We start from the raw sequence: 23,082 nt of genomic DNA on the forward strand, positions 1-23,082 counted from the left end.
AATTCACTTGCTGAAACATTTTCCTGCAAAAAAAAATGGTGCATATGTAGACTCATAAACTGATCCATTCATCAAGGTAGATTAAGCCAAAGTATAGGCAAAAGCAATCAGATACAAAAGCCAGCCTTGTGTTTTTGATTGTATGTGTATTAAATACATGCAAAAAGATACACATACAAATCATTTCTTTCACACTAAAAGCATGTGCACTTGTCGAGACTTCAGCAATGCCAGTGATTATTGACTTCATTATCTGTGGGCATTTCATCCACCGTTGCTGATCAAAATCTATCCACAGCTTGGTAGATCACCTTCATGAGTTGCTATTGACAAAAGAAACAACCCCTTTGTGGTCAGCTTTTTAGGGAGGAGCTTCTCCAAACACAGCTAGACTGGTCCTCAGATGACAGACATATAGTATGGCCCTGGGGACCATTCTTGAAGCCTTTCCAGTTGGGGGAGAATCTGCCAGTACTCGGATTCTGTTGGCATAGCTTTTGTCAATGCAAGGTCACCCCTACACCCTACTGAGAAGGACTTCAGGAGAGAATACCTACCTCCTAAAATAAATAGATGTCCAAATGCAAGATTACATCTATATGAGTTAATGTAGTCTTTTAAAAAGTTGGAATAGTTGCATAGAAAGATAACACATTTCATCCCATTGTGAAGAGGAGAAACCATGATCTATTCCTCATTTAGTAAAAGCAAGGTCTGTTACATGCATTCAAACTGTGAGAATACTTATTTCTTATCTACAAACATTCTTTTAAAATCCTCTTCCAAACCCTCACTCCGTAACTCTTGTTAATGCATGAGGATCAACTCATAATGAAAACCACCAAAGTGGACAAGGGTGGCAAGAATTGTTTTTGAAATACTTTTTATAATTTCCTAATACAGAAAAAAAGTTAAAGCCATTTTCCTGCTACACTATCTTCTCCTTATTTCTGCTGATTGAAATGTTGACTTTATGACCTCCTACATTCTGAGAATGTACCATAGCCTAATAATTAGGCCCTAATTTAATTTTTCTGCCAGGAGGAGCAAATAAGGTTGAAAGAACAGCCCCTGCCCAATTGCAAGCTTGCTAGGTGGCGCAATGGATAGAGTGCCAGGCTAGAGTCAAGAAGACTCCTCTTCCTGAGTTTAAGTCTTACCTCAGACATTTACTAGCTGTATGACCCTGGGCAAGTCACTTCACCCAGTTTGCCTCAGTTTCCTCATCTGTAAAATGATCTGGAGAAGGAAATGGCAAACCATTCCAGTATCTTTGCCAAGAAAACCTCCAAAAGGGGTCATGAAGCGTCAGACATGACTGAAAATGGCTGAAAACATACTCAAAGTTCTGTACCAATGTTGCATTAATGTAGATACGGAAAAAGAAAGCATTCATGTGTTCTGGGAAAGTATCACATGAGTGGACACTTTCACCTTTCTCTTTTCTTTCTTCTTTTTTTTAAAAGACGCAATCTCCTCATTTTGCTTAGACTGGAAGTATAGGAGCTACTTGCAGGCCTACCCTACCACTAGATGACAGGGAGCTTTGACCTCTTCTGTTTCTAACTGGACTGGTTTGCTCCTCCTTCAGCAACTTGGTGTCCTCTCCCCATTTCTGTGGACTTACCATATTGATATTTCCCATCATTATATCTCACTGCAGCTCAGAACTCTCAAGCTCAAGAAATCCACAAGCTTCAGCCTTCCTAATAATTGGGATTGCAAGGGTGTGCTATGTGCTACCTCATTCAACCACTTTCCCACTACTTTTGTCTCTCCCAAAGCTATTTAATTCTGTGGATTAACAGTAGCACTCATTGGGTCCACTTCCCACAGACCCATCAAATACCTACCCTTGGGATATAAGCAAAGGTTATTTTTCTTATAGTAAAACAAGTTTTTCAAGGACAGGGATAAAGTTGGTTTTTTTGGGGGGAAGGTGAAGAATGGACGGAACAGGATGTTCTTGTGTCCCCAGGGAACTGACATAGTGTCTTATACATGAAGTGCTTCTTGAATGCATCAATGATTGGCTAAATGAACAAATGAATGAATCATCTCTTCCTCCAGCACCTTCTGCTTTCACATTTTGGAGACTCTCATTTTATTTCCATTCCTTCCTATTAGTGACATCCTTTCTCAGAGATTCATTATACCCTTATTACGCTTGACGCGCCAGTCACTTCAGGGTTATCACTATCATTCATGCTTTCATGGAATGTTGCTTTCTACCCCCAAATACACATACCTTACCCCACTAGTGAAATGTATTTGTATTTAGTTCCCTCAGGTCCAGGCTCTACATTTTATACAAAGTGTCAATTAGCTCATGCATTAAATGGATCTTTTCTAATCTAGAAGAAAATTTAACAAAGGTCCCTGAGTCCTCCCTCCTCTCAACCCTTGCTATATTCCCAACATAAACTAGGCCTGCAATTTCATTTACATGAGGACCTCTTGGACAAGGAAACTCCCTTGTACCCTCTCAGAACAGCACTTTCTCTACGACTTAGAAGCAAAGATTTAGAAACAAAAGGAACTTGAAGTCTGCAAAATCTAACTTATTGAGGTTCACACAACCAGCACACATCATAAATAGGACCTGAACCAGAGTCTTCCTTGTTCTAAGGCTCCACAAACTGCTTTTCCTAAGACAAAAGATACGTAAGCTGCCTTCCAAAAATAACACACTGACCTGTATTTTCTAACTCAAAGAACAGACTCTGAAAGTAGGTTTTGTAGGCCACAATGGAATAATGGCATCATGGCAAGAAGGGAAGGTGGGCAGACCTGTTTTTGCTGAGGTCATTGAGGAAGAAAAGCTTCATGGACTAGATAGATGTTCAGCTATTCTTTAAAAGATTGGTGGGATTTAGAGAGGAAGAGAATAGAGGTAATAACATTTTAGGTGTGTGAGCAGGAAGGATGGAGGTTCTCCCTCTATGTTAACATAAATTATTTTTGATAGGTTCTATCAGAGTTTAGTCTGAATAAAGGTAGTAGAGTTGGTGCCATCAACTGGGTTTTTGGGTAAGTTAAAATAAATTAAAATTAGAAGAAGCATCACTAGGAATTTTTTTCCCCTCCTTGTAGACATCTTCCATGCTAGATGTGATAGTCACATTCCCAATTGGAACCCCTTTGAATTACTTAATTATCTTCCTCTTCTATTGTTAAATGGACTCAGAGAGGGATCCATAACCTCTGACATTGTATAGAAAATAACAAAATAATTGCTGTAAGAAAATAGTAATAGCTGATATTTATATGGTATTTTAAGGTTCACAGAGTGACTTCCTCAGGACAGTCTTAAGAAATAGGTTTTACATTGACTTAGGTCTTCAATTTAAAGATAAGGAAACCAAGGTTTTGAAAGGTTAAATGATTTCTCTACAGCCATTGAGTGCCTGAGTGAGAACTTGAACTCTGGTCTTCTGTCTTGGGAAATCTTGATTTTAAAAACTAATTGGCCGTTAACTTATTAGTCAAAGGCTGTATCGAGAAAAGCTTGGGGTAGGGAGGGGGGAGTTAAGATCACTAAATCAAAGATCACAGAATGTTTGAGCTGGAGGGTGCCTTTAGAGATTTCCTAGTCCCTCTCCTCTTATCCCCATTTTACAGATGAGGAAAACTGGCCTAGGGTGATGAAGTGACTTAAAGCAGAACTATCACCAATGTCTAAATATCCTTTTGTGTGGCCTTTCAGTCACACTGTTATCAGAGTTGTTTTACACTGAATAGGGTTAGCATTTTCTGTTGGTGGTGAGGCCTCTCTGGTCACCTTTTCCACATAGCTGTAAAGATTAACATTCCTGCTTGATGGCATGTAAGCTTATCCCTTTAACCTTTGCCCACTGGCAACTATTTGAAAGGAACTTTTCTGTCTCTAGACCCCATTCAGATTTTTAATTCTAATAGAAAAAGCTGACATGTGTGACTTTTTAACAGATTTCTGATTCCTAACTTAAATGTAGCATAGTAACCTTTAATAGTATGGTTTGTGGGCAAAATGTGCAAGGATGTGGGTAGGTGGGGAACAGTTAGTTGACTGGAGAATCTAAAGGTTGTTTTCTACTGACCGATTTATTTTTCAAACCTTGGAATTACTCTTTTTCTATACCTGAGAACAATTTAAAAAAAGTTTTATCAACATACTGTTTTTATATTACGTATATTTACATATTACATAATGTGTTATATTCGTATATTTCCAGATTATCCCCACTCTGTGAGAGTCTTCTTATGATAAATAAAAACAACCAAGCAGTGATCTCATCTGAAAGTGCATGCAACATTCCACATCTGTAGCTTCTCCTCCATTGCCACTTGTCTATTTTTTTAAGTGCTCATGTTTTAAATGACCAGGAATCAATTTTCTCTTTCTCTCATCCCTCAGCCCATTGAGGAATGACAGAACAAACTGTTGTATATGAATATGATGGAATACTCTTGTACAGTAAGAAATAATAAAAATAAATGATTTCAAAGAGACAGGGAAAGATTTGTATGAACTGATTTAGGGTGAAATGAGCACAAATAGAAGAATTCATACTATAACATCAATATTGAAAAAAGAACAATTTTGAAATCTTATAAAATGATGAGGAATGAAATGATTAGGACCAGGTAGACAATTCATATGATAACAATAACAGTGTAAAATTAACCAGCTTTGAAAGCCATGAGCTTTCTATTCTAACATATTCTAACAGTCTTTCATATTCTAACAGTAATCCCACTGAAAAAGTATGAGTCATACAGTTTGAGCAGAGAACATGAAGTAAAGTCAGTAAAAGTATTATATAAGTATTATATTATCATATAAATATTATTATACCTATATATATACATGCAATCTTGTATTACACGTGCATATATATGTGTGTATACACACACACACACACACACACACACACACACACACACATGCAAGATTGCTTAGAATAAAAAAAACAGGGAAGTGTTTTTGTTTGTTTTTGTGATTTCTATCCAGGCAAACTAGATTAGGTAATTCACTAACCATTCTGGACCTCAGTTCCTCATCTGTAAAATGCAGGGGATGCTTGGATTATATGTCCATAAGGTCCCTTTCAGCTTTAAATTTATGACCTGGATTTATGGATTTAAATTTATGCCCATGGCTCTGGGCATTTACTCCAGAGCTGTTTCTAATATGGCACACGGTTTGTGTTGCTGCCGCTGCAGTTACTTTCACTTCTGAGTTCTGGCATAACTTGTAAGGGTTGGCTTAGGAAATAGTATTAAAATACTTAGTGATTTTGGGTGGTGAAAGAAAGGAAAATGTGCTTAATTCTTGAGTGGGGTTCAAACCCAGAAATCCTGCCTTTATGAACAACCAAAAGAAATATCTTTCTAATAATCTAGATGAAGTAGTTTATAATTATCAGAAGTGCTTATATGCTTATTAAAGCACCAATTATAAGGGAAGTCTCTAACAGGAAGTCAAATCATTCCCTTCCTAGGCTGTATCCCAAAGGCATCACTCTTGATAGGATCACAAAAACAAACAAGCAAACAAAAACTCATTCTTGCTTCAAGGATTAGTGATTTTGGTTCAGATGTTTCCTGTACAAAGATCCTTATACATTATTCCACAGCTAGTAAGCATCTAAGGCAGTATTCAAACTCACATCCTCCTGACTCCAAGCCTATCATTCTAGCTATTATACCACTGATACTATGCAGAGGAACTGAGCTGAGGAGACAGGGCTGATGAACAATTATTGAAGATAGGAAGACCAGAAAGATGGGAGACGAGAAAGAAAAAATATAGATATATAGATATATAGTAGATTGATAATATATAGATAACAGAGAATCATGAGAGAGAGGCAGAAAACATTAAATAGAAACTGCCAAAGGACTAAAAAAAGGTGGCTCCATCCCTCCCCCTAAAAAGGTACAGAACTGCTACATTTCTGACAGAATTTGTTGTGTTAAATACTTTGTAAGATTAAAAAAAGATAAAATACTTTAAATCCAGCCATGTCATTGGAAGCTCTAGCAGGGGTGGGAAACCTGCAGCCTAGAGGCTGCACATGGATCTCTAGGTCCTCAAGGGTGGCCCTTTGACTGAATCCAAGCTTCACAGAACAAATCTCGTTAATAAAATCATTTGTTCTGTAAAACTTGGACTAAGTCAAAAGGCCACACTCAAAGACCTAGAAGGACATATATGGCCTCAAGGCCCACCCCTCTTTTTGTTTGTTTGTTTGTTTTATTTGATTTTTTTTCAAAAAATTAGCTGTTCTGGAATCCAGTACCAGAACCCACAATTTCTGGGGCAAAATGCTTTGTAAGCAGTCAGTATGCCAGTATGGGTGGGTTGATTTCCACCCTGTTATTGTCACAGATTATTTCCAACACAAACATTACTCATTTATGGAAACAATTTAAGATCTGGTACTTTCATCAGTTAGAAATGAATTTGGTCATTTGAAGTACTGAATATTAATAAAAAGAGGGCCAGAACAGCTTGAGCCAGTCACTGGAAATGGCTATTTCTGATCAGTTATTGTGAATCTATGACTAATTTACAAGGAAAGATGTTTAATTATGCCCACAATACATATAAAAAGATATAATATGAAGCACTGGGAAATAATTGGGAAAATACTAAGTTGAGTGTCAAAAGATAATTCTAAACAAGTCTCTGTTGCTTTTTTTTTTTTTGGTAAAGTAAACCACTTGTCTAAACAACAGCAGAAAATAATTTAATTGACTATGTTTGGATTCTTCAATTGTGGAATCATGGAATTTTAGAGCTGGAAAGGACCATGATATTTTTCATAGGTACTGCTGGGGGGAAAAAAAAGAAATTCTCTCAGTTTACCAGTGGCATTGTGTACCAGTGACTAAATAAATGTGGATTAGATAATGGAATTCAGTGGAGTCTATGAGAGAGTATCCAGTGATACAAGCTTAGAATATATAGCCTCACCTGGAACAACTCAAAGTGCACCACAAAGAACCAGAATCCATCTTCAATTAGTTCAAGAAATATACATGGGCAATTTGAGTCCATAAGGATAAGTCCATACTATTCACAAGCAAATAAGATGATCTAACCTATCAAGTTCTAGAACAAGTAGAACCACAATCATTACTGTTTGGTTATGGGAACAGCTCCAGCCTCATCAGTGGAGAAAGCCTGACACTTAATGTGCCATGTTGCCTTGTTTGTTTAAACTAATGTAACCAAACACTTTACCATATGATGCAGAAAACTGTTGTAGGAGAATTTCCATCAGTTTATTAGTGGTATTCTATTGGTCCTCTCCCTTTCTTATGAGCCAGACATTTTCTAAAGGGAGAATTCAATCATGGAAGCTAGTGGAGTGTCCCTATCATATGCCCAATGACATGTCTTCCTTCAACTTTCAAAGAAGGGAATGAAAGTCCATCAGGAGAAGGTGGAACCATTTGTGAACTTGATGCAAGGCTCATCATAATTGCTTATAAGTGAGAATAACTGAAGTATGAAAAGACCTAGAAGAATATATGTAGTATGGAGATATCTAGGTAAACTTCAAGGATGTCATTGTCACAAGTCTTTGCCAAAGAGCAGCTTAGAAATCATTCAATCATTCAACAATTATTTATTATTCACTATGGGCCAAGAACTGGACATACAAGGACAAAAAAGAAACTGTCCCTGTCTAAATTCTATAGAGTTCATAGACTCAAGAGATACGAGTTCAGATCACATTCTGAAAAGGCCAACAGAACAGAGTATTAATATGATCAGAGAGCCAAGAGGTGAAGAGTCTTGTGAGAAGGGTTTTTTAGACATAGTGTATATTAGAACTAATGGCGAGAATAACAATTTCTCTTTGCTTAGGGCACATGACAGCTTACCAGAGTCCTTACTGTTGCTACTAAAACCTTAGCCTTTGCCGAGGGATATCTGTTAACTACATGAGTGCCCTAACTTGAAGGCTACCTTTTAGCTCTTAGCTATACTTCAACCTGACTGACTTTATCTGACAGTGACTGCCAGGACATCCTCAGAATCTCAGGTAAAAAAAGTGAAGTCTATGGCAGTTTCTGAGAAAATAAAGTTATTTCAATCACATTTTTGTGACACTTTGCCCATCTAAAATAAGACTGAAAAAAATGGAAACCCAGGGAGAAATAGAAGAGAGAACTGTAACTGAATGTGGAAGAGTCTAATAATCAGCAAAAAATATTATTGCTAACTTAATTTGTTTATTAAAATTGATTTGTACTCAGTAACCAATTCATAATTACTTAGAATCAGAGTATTTTTAATTCAAGACAGTATTAGATATGTGAAAGCTGTGGAATATCTTGAATCTACTTGAATATTTTTTAAAAAATGTTTAATTATCTACCAAAATGGTGAATTAGAATGACCTTGGACAAGTTGTGTGTGTGTGTGTGTGTGTGTGTGTGTGTGTGTGTGTGTGTGTTTACATTGCCTTATATCTGTAGTTTTAGAACACTGTTCCAAGGCTGGATCAAGTGTGGGGTCCATCTAATAGTATATAAAGTACAAATTATGGCACAGTAAGATTATTGTGAGAGCAGGTAGGTGATCCAATAGATAGAATGCCAAGCCTGGAGTCAGGTTCAGGAAGACTCATCTTCATGAGATCAAATCTGGCCTCAGAGACTAGTGATCCTGGATAAGTCACTGAACTTAGCTCAGTTTCCCCATCTGTAAAATGAACTAGAGAAGAAAATGGAAACCGCTCCAGCAAATGTGCCAAGAAAACCCCAACTGGAGCCATGAGGAGTTGGATATGACTGAAACAACTGAACAACAGGAACAGAAGAGTGTTAGTATGTAGATTTATGCATCCTATAGCTCTTTTGAACACTGGATTTGGAATTGGAGGACCAGGGTTCAAATCCCACATCTGTCGGTAAATATGACCTTGGGCAAGTAGCTTAACATTTCTGGGCCTCAGTTTCCTTATCAGTTTCAAATGAAATTGTTGAAGAGATGTCTTCTAAGATCCATTATAACTCTAGAGCTATGTTCCTATGGTTATATGATAAACAAGCAACAAAATTGCGATCTGACACTGTGCACCATAGTCCTGCCTTCCAATACTAGTATCATATAAATCATTAACATCAGAATTAGATACTTAGATTTTTGATAGAGTTCTATCTTCAATGATTAAATTAATGGGTAAGTTTCTCAAAAGTTAGCTTTCAGTAAGAAAATTCTATTATTCTCTTTCCTTCTACTTATAAAATTAATGATGTAAAATTAATGGAGAAATGCATGGTGGGCATAAGTAGATGGTCATGTTATCAATGGTGGTTCACAAGTAAGAAGTGGTGCAAAATGTGTCATCTTTATGGGAAATGTAAGATCAGAAAAGGAGGTTGTACGGTCATTTAGCAAGAGAAAACAAAGACTGGCAGACAAATATGTCACTGGTATCTACAAATCCTAAGGAGACCTAGAAAAAAGTTTACAGTATGCTGAGTGGATCTTCTGTGAAATATTCATGGGAGAATACTGACAAGAATCACTGAAGGGTGAGAGGGCATGCTTAGGCTTTTATCTCTATCACTGGAAGCAGCACCCACATTAATGAGATCACAGATCTATCAGAATCTACAGGAAATGGACTTCTCATTTGGCCAACATTATCCAAAGTGGAACACATGTTAGGAGAAAATTTGAGACCACTATTAACATGTTGTAACTTGTAACATGCCGAGCTGCCATCTAAAAACCATTCTGTTTGCATAGAAGCAGGGATGATTAATATGGCAGCATGATTAGCAGAGGTCACCCATGTAAAAGGACCTCAATTGGAATCTCTGGTCAAAACACTTCTCTTCTTAACAGTGCATCCACAGAATTCTCCTGAGGCTCCTAGTTAGAAGAAAGGCTTATAGAATATGTCACTTACCTCTAATATACTTTCTAAACATAATAGGTGTGTTTATCCTATTCTTCCAAAGACCACTGAATTTTGAAGTGCCTCTAAGGAAATCACAGTTGCAAATAAAACCATATACATGGGAGATGGAAATTGCAACTCATCTTGATATTTGGCTCCCACAACAAGGGTCTCATCCAGAAGAGGCTCTGTTAACTATTAGCAGGACTAAATAAGATTCACTTCTTTTCTTTGACTCAGCTAAGACAAAATATGTCAGAAAAACTGAAGGAAGACTGAAATCATGCAGCAGAGGGCAGTAACACACACATGAAGAAAGAGAGAGAGAGAGAGAGAGAGAGAGAGAGAGAGAGAGAGAGAGAGAGAGAGAGAGAGAGAGAGAGAGAGAGAGAGAGAATGATTAGTGTAACATGAATTTTCTTGAGAAAACATAAAAGATTTATGCCACTGTAACTCTATAACTGCAATTTGAATCAGAGGGCTTGACCCTGAGATCATCAGTTCTTCCCACACTATTTATAAAACTGCATGGGATAGTAAATAAACACACACTAAGGTCATAAACAGTATTGTAAGTTCAAATCTTGAACTCCCAAGCAAAAATGTTTAGAAAGGCTTTCCTTATGCTAGAATAATGGACAGGAACAGGGCCTGTGATTTCATTCATATAGGGAATCCCCAGCTAAAGAACATCCATCAATCAATGCAGGTTGGCACCTTATAGCTCATCTTTATCTTGGGTCTACTTTTTTCCTGGGGCTTTCTTTAATTTTAGAACTGCTTGAAGTAAAGCAATATTTGTGTTTGTACCCCCTCTGGGAAATACTCAAGTGACTTAGAAATTGAGAGTACACTTAGAAGATATACTTAATTGAAGGTACATTCAGAAACTGAGAAACTGTTCATGAGATCCACATACTTTGTTGGAGTTCTGCTAGAACCACAGATATATCTTTGGGTATCTCACTCAAGTTCACAATACCCAGAGGCCTCTGGAGTTGTCTCCAATTCTGCTCTATCACCCAGTTTTGGATTTAGCATTTGTATTGAAGCCAGCTTGAACTGGCTCAGAAAGCAGATTGTTAAATTTTCAGTGTGAGCATATACACCTCAAAAATCAGCAAGCACTACAAACTGGGGCTTGGTTTATTATTTTGTTGATTATCCAGATTTCAGGAAATGATGGAGAAAATGTAAATAATGTAAACGAAATTTCAAAATGTGTCATGCATGCTTTTTTTTTTCCTTCTTGGAGAGCAGGTTGTTAAACATCTACCAGCACATATTGCTGGTTTTGGCTTTAATGCAACTACTTCTAAATCCTGCTTTGCTGCCACACTTCACTTCCCATATACTGCCCCAGCCCCATAGATCTTTGGGGAAGAAAAGATGTCACTAAATGCCAAAGCATACAGAGAGGTGACTTGCTGACAACAGGTGATAAATGAGAAGGAAACCCCAAGTTCCACAGGAAAAAAAATGGACTAATAGAGACAGGTATAGGTTGATTATGGTCTGATTGTATTTTGGAGACTCCAGATTCAAAGCCACAAGAATCCCAGAGTCAGCAATGAAGAATCAACTACTTCAAAACTTCTTGAGATGACATTCTGCATATGTGCAGTGCAAATATCTGGAGTCTGTCATGCACTCCTAAGATTTAAAGCTGGAAGAAATCTTGGAGGTCATCAAGTCCAACCCTCTAATTTTATAAATGAGTAAACTGAGGACCAGAAAAGTGGTGATTTGCACAAAGTCACACAGTAAGTGAATGAAGCAGGATTTGAACCCCGGTTTTCTTGATTCCAAGGTCAGAGCTCTATTCACTGTTCCATACTGTCCTTACAAATATAAAAGAAGTAGAATGCATGATTTGAGACAGAAGTTGGGTGTGAGGGTCCAGGAGCAAGACTGGTCTGCCAAGGTGCCAGAGATGAAACTTCAGAAGCAAGCAAGGGAAGCTGTCTCTATCAGCTGATCACATACTGCAATTGATACTGCATCTTTCCATTGAAAGGTTATTACGTTTTTGATGATGATATTTTTAAAAAAAAATTATTTTTAAACATTTTCATTCGAATCGGTCTTAAGTTACCATACGGGTAAATATCTTCCCTTCCCCCAGGTCCTGGCATCAATCTCATTGAATTCCTAAGGCAACTATAAAAAACTTCAATCATATGTATAGAGGGAAGAGAATGGGGCAGATAGAGAGAGGAGGGTGCCATTATGGCTCTGACAATTTTTAAAAAGGGAACAAGTATTTAAAGGGAAGATAGAAAAAAATTTTTTAAAGGATTACATAATTTTCTTACGCTCTCTCTCTTCCCCTTCCTTTGTCTAGATTTATGGAATTAAAGGCAAGTAATCCCCTATAACAATGCATTATGCAATATTTGTAATGATCATTTAACAATAATAACAACAAAAAGTATAGAGTCCTGACGATGCACTGTAGAACTTTAGGGGATGTTTGCCTCCAACCTATTTATACTGCTTGTCCCTTTCACCAATCCAGTGCTAGTAAGTATCTGAGATAAGATATGAACTCCAAATGCAGCACCTAGCTGCCTAGGTGTGAACTCTCTGTGATCCAGAGTGGGAACAACAGTATAGAGATGGGAATGTGCAGGGGAAGTTCTAGGATAGAAAGTAGTTTACTTTACTTTAGCTGAACAATAAATGTGAATGGAAGGCAGAGTGATTTTAATTTTACTCAGTGTGCGAAAAGGAAGTATTGAAAAATTTTGAACAGAGGAGTCCAGGAACTAGATGTCCATAGTCCTGAGTCATGTTGAGTTCTTTTAAGGGACAACTAGAAGTCAGCCAGCACCTAAAAAAGAAAAAGATCAATCACTTTCCAAACACTGTTGGACAAGGCGCACAAAGACACGCCATCAATCTTCTTCATCTAGGGGAGTAGTAGCATAATCTTCAAGAAAGGCTACTACAAAGTAAAAAGAATTACTTCCTCAGTTAATAAACATTCATTAAGTACCTACTATGTGCCAGGCACTGTGCTAAGTGCTGAAGATGCAAAAAGAGGCAAAAGACAGTAATCCCTGTCCTCTAGGAGCTTACAGTCTAATGGGAGAGACAACACGCAAATAGCTCTATATAAACAACCTATATACAGGATGAGTAAGAACTAATTAATAGAGATAAGACATTGGAATCAAGGGAAAGGAGAGAAGGGATTTCTGTAGAAGGTGGATTTTGGTTGGGACTTAAAGGAAGCCAGGGAAAGTAGGAGATGAAGACGAAGAGGGGGAGCATTCTAGACATGGGGAAAAGCCAGAGGAAATGTCCAGAGCTGAGAAATGGAGTGTCTTGTTGAGGAACAGCCAGAAGGTCAGCGTATCACTGGATTTAAGAGTATGTAGCAAGGAATAAGATATGAGAAGAGTCCTTAGGTAAAAGGGGTCTAGGTTATGAAGATCTTTGAACGCCAAGCAGAGGATTTTATATTTGATCCTGGAGGTGATAGGAAGCCACTGAAGATTATGGAATAGAGAGAGTGACATGGTTGGACCTATGCTTAAAGAAAATCACTTTAGTGGATTAATGGAGGATGGATTAGAGGGAGGAGAGACTTGAGGTAGGTAGACCAAGGCTATTGTGATAGTCCAGGAATGAGGTAACGAAGACTTGAATCAGAGTGGTGTCAGTGTCAGAGGTCAGACGGAAGTGTATTCAAGAGCTGTTGCAAAGGTGAACATGGCAGACCTTGGCAACAGATTGGATAAGGGAAGATAAGAAACAGTGAGGAATTAAGTCAAGGATGACACCTAGGTTGCAAGCCTGAGGGACTAGAAAAAAAAGGTGTTGCTCTCCACAGCACTAGAGGAGTAGGAGAGAGGATTGGAGGGAAAGATGAGTTCAGTTTTAGATATGCTGGGTTCAAGACGTCTACCAGACATCCATTTGGAGATGTCTAAAGCACAGTTGCAGAAGCAAGATTGGAAGTCAGCAGAGAAGTTAGGGCAGGATTGGTAGATTTGGAAATCAACAGTATAGAGTTGATAATTAAATCCATGAGAGATAGTGAGATCACCAAGTAAAAGAAGTCTAGAGCAAGAAGAGAAGAGGGTACAGGATAAAACCTTGTAGGGAACCTATAGTTAGAGGTCATGATCTAGATGAGGATATGGTAAAGGATTCCAAGAAGGAGGAGTCAGATAGATTGAAGGAGACCCAAAAGAGAATAGCATCCCCAAAATTTAGAGTGAAGAATTAAGGAGGAAAGAGTGACCTCTCCATCTTTGAAAAGTGGAATGTGAACACTTTGAAAGCAAGGACTATCTGAACTTTCATATTCATTTCCAAAGCAATTAGCACCAGTGTTTTGCACACAGAAATGCTTTTTCGTTCACTCACTCACTCACTCACTCATTCATTCATTCATGAACTATGATTTTTGACCTTGTTCCTTACTCCCAGAAGATTTGTACTCCTGGTTCTATTTTGCTTCCTTATCAGTCAAACAGTAAACAGAAAAACAATTTGGTGTAGTGGAAATCTTTCTTAATGGGCCAATAACACTACACAGTTCTGTAGTCCAGAGCTGTGTTACCCTGAGTACATGAGTTTTCCTTCCCCATGTGTTTCCTTTTCATGTTCCTGTAACTGTGCTTACTCTTCACCATAGATATTGGGTACCTTGTTGGGAGAGTATATGCAGTTTTATGCATATATTGTGAGACACTTTATTATTTATGCACTTGCTTTAACATATTAATATTTATAATATCCTTTATTTTGCGTTATTGTTAAGGAAATGGTTCTGTTTATGATCTAAAAGTGTCATCACTGTAAGAAGCTGTTTATGTTAATCACATCCTGTGTCATTACCTTTTGAGTAGCTAATTGTGTAGCTACAAACCACACTGGATGGGGGTTCACAAATTAGGCGCTGGCTGCCTTCTATTTTCCCTCAACAGGCTAACCCGAGGACTCAAGTGAAAAGAAGGAAAGAAAGAAAGAAAGAATGAAAGAAAGAAAGAAAGAGAGAGAGAGAGAGAATGAAAGAGAGAGAGAGAGAGACAGAGAGAGAGAGAGAAAGAAAGAAAGAAAGAAAGAAAGAAAGAAAGAAAGAAAGAGAAAGAAAGAGAAAGAAAGAAAGAAAGAAAGAAAGAAAGAAAGAAAGAGAAAGAAAGAAAGAAAGAGAAAGAAAGAAAGAAAGAGAAAGAAAGAAAGAAAGAAAGAGAAAGAAAGAGAGAAAGAAGAAGAGAGAAAGAAAGAGAAAAGAGAAAGAAAGAGAGAGAAAGAAAAAGAGAGAGAGAGAAAGAAAGAGAGAGAGAGAGAAAGAGAGAGAGAAAGAAAGAGAGAGAGAGAGAGAGAAAGAGAGAGAGAAAGAAAGAAAGAAAGAGAGAAAGGAAGAAAGAGAGAAAGGAAGAAAGAGAGAAAAGAAGAAAGAGAGAAAGAAAGAAAGAAAGAGAGAGAGAAAGAAAGAGAGAGAGAGAAAGAAAGAAAGAAAGAAAGAAAGAAAGGAAAAAGGGAAGGAGAGAGAGAGAGAGGGAAAGGAGAGAAGGAATGAAGGAAGGAGAGATAAAAAAAGAAAAAAGAAGGAAGAGAGAAAGAAAGAAAGAAAGAAGAAAACAGCTGTATATGATAGTCAAATATGAAAGGATGGTTCACTGCTTTGAAAGCATTAAACAAAATCTACGTATGTTATTCTTTAGTTTTGGAGCTGTTTCTAGTAACACTATAATGAAAGGGGGTTAAAAGAAAAGGTTGCTTCAGTCTTTAGCCTTCTAAATTCCTGTGCAATGAACATTACAAAAAAAAAAAAAGAATAAATATTTATTGTGATTCACCACAGGCATTCTTACACATTCTCTCTCATAGGAAATGCAAGGTAGTAATCTTAAGAAGGAACTCTGAGAAAAGAATCACATCCTTTTAAAGAGTGATTAGGTTCATTGCTTATGACAGTCATGGAAACTATGAGTCAACTCTGTTCCCATACAGAAAATTGGGGTTTTGAAACAGATACAAGGCTTGATTCAAGTACCTTGAAACAATCACTGTGCAGGTCTGAAATCATCTTATTTGGTGTTTTTCTTTTAAACTTATAAAATTTTCAGTTGACAACTGCACTTACAAATTATTTTAAACAAGTAGAGGCAATAATTTCATTTTCAACAAAGCTTTCAAAAAAAATCCCAAGGTTTCCATCTTCATAAGAGTTTTTAAGAGATATCCTCTGGATAGAACACATTGAGAGGGAGTACAAAAAAATATCCACAATACATGGATGAGATCAGGTGAAAAATATTTTCTGTTATTATAATGAACAAAGACAGTGTGGAGTAGTAATGGATGAATCCTGCCTCTGATACATACTGGCTGTGTGGCCCTGGATACACAGACCTTTAGGGAGGTTTCTATGACTTTAAGTTGCAGAGAAAGTGTTAATTTGAAATAGTAGAGGAAATTTTCTCATCTGGGACTTCTCTATATCAAAGAAATGTCTATATTTCTCCATATCAATGAAATCACCAATTCCCTAGTGATGGATATCACTGGTCAAAACTCAACGATTGATTTAAGGAATGTTTTCATATAAAATGTATCTTAAGGGGTAGCTAGGTGGCACAGTGGATAGAACACTGGCTCTGAAGTCAGGAGGACCTGAGTTCAAATCCAACCTCAGACCAAACACACTTCACACTTACTAGCTGTGTGACCCTGGGCATGTCACTTAACCCCAATTGCCTAAAAATAAAATTTAAAAATGTATCTTATTAGGAGGTAGACTCTATGGTTTTTCCAACTCAGAGATTCTAAGATTCTATTAACACCTAACTTAAAAATTAACTAATTTATTTTAAAATTTTATTATTTTTATTGTCATATATTTTTATTTTTTAATTGTTATATATAATTGAATGAGAAGAGGTGAAACCTGGCAGATAGAGAACTTGCTTTAAAAAGATATCAAAGAAGATATACATATATATATTTTCCCCCCTAAGATGTGTATGCTGGAAAATAATAGAGCTACCTTAATTATGTATAGCTTTACGGTTTTGAGAACAATTTTTCATATATTATTCCATTTGATCCTTACAAAAATCCTCTAAGGTAGATAGGACAGGGATTATTTTTGTAAATGGGGAAAACAAGGCATGGCAGGTGAAATGACCTGCCCAAAAGCTTCCTGGCATTTTCATTCTCACCTCCCTTCCTAACTCCTCCTCCTGTAATGTTCTCCAGGCTCCTGGCTTCCCTGGATTCCTTCAAGTTTCAGCTGAAATTCTTACTTTCTACAGGAAGCCTTTCCTCATACTTCTTAATTCTAGTACCTTGCCCCTGAGATTATCTCCAATTTACCCTTCAGATATTCTTTTTTTGGTATAATGTTGTCTCTCCCATTAGACTGTAAGCAGCTTGAGGTTAAGGGCTATCTTTTGACTTTCTTTGTATCTCCAGGGCTGAGCACAGTGCCATCCAGATAGTAGGCACTTAATAAATGGTGATTAAGTGATTAAATGCAAGAGAACCGATCTACCCTTCCTGGTCTTCTAAAAGCCAATGGCAACTCTTCCTCTTCTCCATCACACAGATTGTCTCTAGAAGTCTTATACGGAGCAATGGCCCAGAAAATGCCAGCTTAGAAGATTCATGAGGCCAAAGCAATGACAAAAAATCAATGTTATGTTTACTAAAAAAGCAAAAACAAAAAAAAACAAAACAAAACATGAAATACTTAGCATAACTCTTTATCTAGCCATCTCTCTCTCTCCCTCCCTCCCTCTCCCCTTCCCTCTGTTTCCCTCCCTTTCTCTCTCTCTCTCTCTCTCTCTTCTCTCTCTCTCTCTCTCTCTCTCTCTCTTTCTCTCTCTCTCTCTCTCTCTCTCCCCTCCCCCCCCCCCTCTTATCTATCACGCTTACTGGTTTGCAAAGCTCTTACTTCACAACAACTATTGGAGGTAGGCAGTTCAAGGAACATTGTATCCAATTTATACATGAGGAAATTTTGACTCAGAGAGTCTCAGTGGTTTACCAGGATCCCGCAGTGAGGAAGTGTCTGAGATAGGATTGAAATCCAGGTTTCCACACCATCTCATGGTTTAGTGCAAGGATGGGGAATCTGTACCCTCAAGGCCATGTGTCCTTCTAGGTCCTCAAGTGCAGTGCTTTGACTAAATCCAAAGTTCACAGAACAAATCCTCTTAATAAAAAGATTTGTTCTATAAAACTTGGACTCAGTCAAAAGGCTGCACCCAAGGACCTAGAAGGCCATATGTGCCCTGAAGGCTATAGGTTGCCCACCCCTGGTTTAGTATATTGTGTGGTCTAGTGTATAATGATTTCTTGTACTGTTGTTCAGTCATTTTTTCAGTCATATCTGATTCTTCATGAGGTTTTCTTGACAAAGATACTGGAGCAGTTTGCTTTTTTCCTTCTTTAGCTCATTTTACAGATGAAGAAACTGAGGCAAACAAGCTTAAGTGACTTGACCAGGATCACCCAGCTAGTAAGTGTCTTGAAGACACATTTGAACTCAGGCCCTCCTGACTTGAGACCTGGCACTGTACCCACTGCGCCAGCTAGCTGCCCCTGATACTATTATAAATACTGCCATAAATTTTATAACAGCTTAAAACACCATAACAGCATACAAAGACAGCTAGGTGGTGCAGTGGATAGAGTGTTGGGTCTGCAGTCAGGAGAACCTGAGTTCAAATCTGGCCTCAAGACATTTTCTAGCTGGGTGATCCTGAGCATGTCACTTAATCCTGTTTGCTTCAGTTTCTTCACCTGTAAAATGAGCTAGAAAAGGAAATGGCAAACCACTCCAGTATCTTTGCAAAGAAAATCCCAAATGGGGTCGTGAAGAGTCAGACACAACTGGAAAAAAAGTGAACAATGACAACAATGTTATACTATTTGCTGGATTTTTTTTTCAACAGATTTGGGTATGGCCATGTTCTCAGGCTGCTTATAAAAGGAATTGTCTTTTGAAAAGCATCAAAAAATGCTTTGACAGCCCTGGAATGACCCAGCTAGAGACGAGTCATCAAAATGGGTTGGATGAGGTAAAAATGAGTACCAGAAGCAAAATAGGAAGGTTTTGCCAACCCAAACATCAACATTGTTGTTCCAGAGCAACTTTGTGCTTGCCAGCGTGTGCTTTTAGGTGGAAGCAGGAGTAGTAGAATTTCTCTGATTCATGGCAGTCATGAGGGTAATGGGGCCAAAGCCTTTTCTAATCCCTCCCATTACCCACTTAAATATATGTATTTTACACATATCAATATCACATTACATATACATGTTTATACATATATGTGTATAAAACAAGCACATATTTAAATACATATGTGTTTGTATATATGTTTGTACATATTTATACCCATACGTATATTGTCTTTCTAGCCTCACCACCTGACACACAGTAGACAGTCAATGCCTGCTGCCTGATTAACTGGACTCCTTGAGTTGGAATCCAAGACTTTCTGAGAGTCCCTCAAAGTGGGACAGAACCATCAGCATACTGGTAAAAATTTAACAACTGACCTGGGGGAGGGGGAGGATAATATATATATGACGCACTTATAAGTTTAATTTGCATTATTAACATTTTCCCCTCACTTTCTTAAGCACAGACAAACCAGCAAACATTAAGTCAATCCCTGAGTTGTAGGATTTGTCTATTTCCTAGGTTTCAGTCAGTCGATAAGTATTTATTAAGCACCTACAACATCCCAGGCACTGTGCTAACACTAGAGATTCAAAAAGAGGCAAAAGATAATCCCTGTCTTCAAGGAATCCACAATCTAATAGGTGTAAATGCTCACATTTTGTAGCTAGTTGTACACTCCTGGACTGAACCATTACCTGGAACAGAGAAGTGAATAGAGTTAAGATTGACTCTGTTCATAAGCCCCACAATGGGCTTCCCAGAATGTTCTGATTATAGCCCACATTTCCAGGTCTACACTGGTTCTCAAAAATAGTTCCAGTTACTGGAATGTAGGCTTAATGGGTCTACCTAGGGATAGGGATTGGATCTGTGATTCCATTAATATAGAGAGCTTCCAGATGAGTACATTCTGTCTACCAAGAATTCCAGCACCTTCTCAGCAACCTCTCAAGTCTTTGAAAGTTGCCTAAAGCAGTTGTGTGGAGCTCAAATAGAAATGGATCCCCATAGCTTATCTGGCCACATATTGATTTAGAAAACCACAGATTACTATTATCTATGTTGCTTTGTATCTTCATTTATTTTGTTAAACATTTCCCCATTACATTTTAATTCTGATTCCAGATGTACAGAGTTTTGTTGCTGCAGACTGTCACCTCCCACCTAAAGAACTGAGAAGCTAGATCACAGCCATGATGGGCTAAAGAGACTTAAAACTATATCTTCTAGATTTTGCTGGCAGCTCTCTACCCATCATGCAACACTACTTCTAAAAGGAATTGCATAGTGAGAAGCAAAATCCTTTAGAGAAACAATGTGGTTATCGTGGAAAGCACTAGACTTGGAATAATCTAACCCAGTCATGCCTATTTCAGCCTATAGGAGATTCCTATCACTAACACTCTTAAAATTTTACCCGTTCCATAGTGATACCAAGTCATGATGTTAAAAAATTGCTGAGGTGAACAGCTGCTGAGATCCAACTCTTGACACTACATATGATTTAAATTCAAAAGTGTGACAGCAAGAGGGAAAAAAATCTTGGGAAGCATTAAAAATATATCATTTCTCATTTGTGGTGTTGTTGTTCAGTCATATCTGACTCTTTACGATCTCATTTTTGGTTTTCTTGGGAAAGATACTGGATTTCTTCTCCAGCTTATTTTACAGATGAGGAAACTAGGGCAAACAGAGTTAAGTGATTTAGCCCGTAAGTGTCTGAGGCTACATTTGAACTCAGGAAAATAAGAGTCTTCCTGACTCCAGGCTCAGCAATTTACCCACTGCATGACTTAGCTGATCTCTATTTCATGTAGGAAAGTGGAATACATTTCAGAAAGAAAATACCAAAAGCCAGCCTTGATTTTAAAACTATAAAAATTGCATGTGAAGACTTCCCCTGGAAGAATGGGTAGATGAGAACATTTTTTTCCAATGGCTGTGAAGGTGACTGAAGTGGATGTTGTGAGTTCTTAGAGCTTAGACACTGAAGATGCCAAGGTTAATCACTGCATCCTGGGCCATGGCCTGTCAACCTGACTTTTGTCTTGTCACTGGACATTGATGACTCTGGAACAGAGAGTGAGGTTGACAATTTTGAGCATCTCTGCCTCACTGAAGTCCAATTCACAAGCAAGCCAAGACATCACCCTGTGATGTCACTGGTCCTCTTCGAAAATGAAAGAGTAATAACAAAGATAATAATAGAATGAGTTTTGCTATCAGTTTTGCTATCTATGTGCCTGGATAAGTCACTTGGATCTCAGTTTCTGGGTTAATAAACTAAGGAGGTGGGATTAAATGCACTCTTGGGTGCCATGTAAACCTATGACCTTCAGTTGATTGTTCATTTGTTCTACCTTAAAAAGTTAAACACAGGAATACGTCTTTAAGAAAGAATTTTTTTTCATTCATAAGTATGGTAGAACCCCATGATAATATAAGTCTTTCAACAGAGCTGGATATACAGTGAAATAAATCACGCATCCTTCAAAGCCTGATTCCCTTAAAGCTCTACCAATATGACACAATGAGAATTTGCTTGGGCCACTCTAAGAACCTAATCTGACCCTGCCCATGGAGTCTTTGCATTTGAAACTGAATAAGCCATTGCCCTTTGTGAAGTGAAGGAACAAATACCAGACCATAAATTCCTACAGATGAGCAGGAAGAGCCATACGGACATCTGAGAATGAGGGATGTCTGCAGAAAGGATATTGTATAGTTGAGCTTCAACAGAAGAATGAAGTTTCTTGAAAGTGTCTTGAAATTCAGTTGTTCTCTCTGATCTACTTCCCCAAATATTGACATTCAGACCTGAATGTCAAGGAGCTGAAAAGATAATACTGACAGAGCAAGCACGACTGATTTAAGAAAATTGTGTTACAATAAAGCCAAAATCAGCTTTTATGAGGTTGGATTTTTCTGTCTGCCCCTTTAAGGTATAATTATTCCAAACGTTCTTAACTTTTATTGTGTCATGACTCCCTTTTGTAGTCCGGTAAAACCTATGGATCCCTCCTAGGAAACATGGTTTTATTTAAGTTCGAAATGGAAGGAAATGCGAAATTTCAGTTAAAGATTAGTGGAAAAAAAATTGATGTAATTTTTTTTTCCATCCAAGTTCATGGATCCCTTAAAATCTATCTATGGCAGGGGTCCATGGACCTTAATCTAAGAATCCCTGATTATTCAGACAAGGTTCAAATATTCATTTTTTACTTATCCAAATAGAAAAAAAATTACTCACTTTTTGTCTGTCTACATTGTAGATGGCTATGTTTGCTTTCCTTTAGAAATATTATTTGGCTATATTCACACTCCTTTCATTACAGGGGAGTTTTTATATTTTCTTTTACCTCTATTTCATTCCTACAACTTATTTTCCTGCAAAAGAGAAGAATGTTTTAAACGTAAAAGAGACTGGCAAAGCCAGATTCTGATTTTATAGTTCAATCTAATAATAATAATAATAATAATAATAATAGCTAGGATTTGCATATGCATTCAGGTTTGCAAAGTGCTTTAAAAATATTAAGTCATTTTATCTTCTCAGCAAAAATGAGAGGTAGGCGCAATTAATATCCACTTTTTACAGATGAAGAAACTGAAATAGGAAGAAATTAAGTGATCTGCCCAGGGTCACATAGCTATTAAGTGCCCAAGACTGGATTTGAACTCAGCTCATAGGACAATAGATTTAGAACAAGGAGAAGCTTTAAGTTCCCACTATTCATTTTACAGATGAGGAAACTGAGCCATAGAGGAGGTAAAATGACTCATTCAGGGTCACATAGAGAGTAAGTATCTGAGATACGATTCAAAGTCAGGTCTTCCTGACTCCTGGTCCAACATTTTATCCACTATCCCACTTGGCTGCCTCAGATAATATACCAAATAAGATAATATACGTAAAGAAATTTTCTTTCTTAAGATTTCTTAAAGTACAACAAAAATATGAGCTATCACTCTTAATGTTTGTCTTTTGGAGGGTCTGTGATCTCTTGGAGGTAGGTACTCCCT

This window comes from Phascolarctos cinereus, unplaced genomic scaffold (genome assembly GCF_003287225.1).
Source record: "Phascolarctos cinereus isolate Bilbo 61053 unplaced genomic scaffold, phaCin_HiC Scaffold_9;HRSCAF=440, whole genome shotgun sequence".
In the NCBI taxonomy this organism is placed as follows: domain Eukaryota; kingdom Metazoa; phylum Chordata; class Mammalia; order Diprotodontia; family Phascolarctidae; genus Phascolarctos; species Phascolarctos cinereus.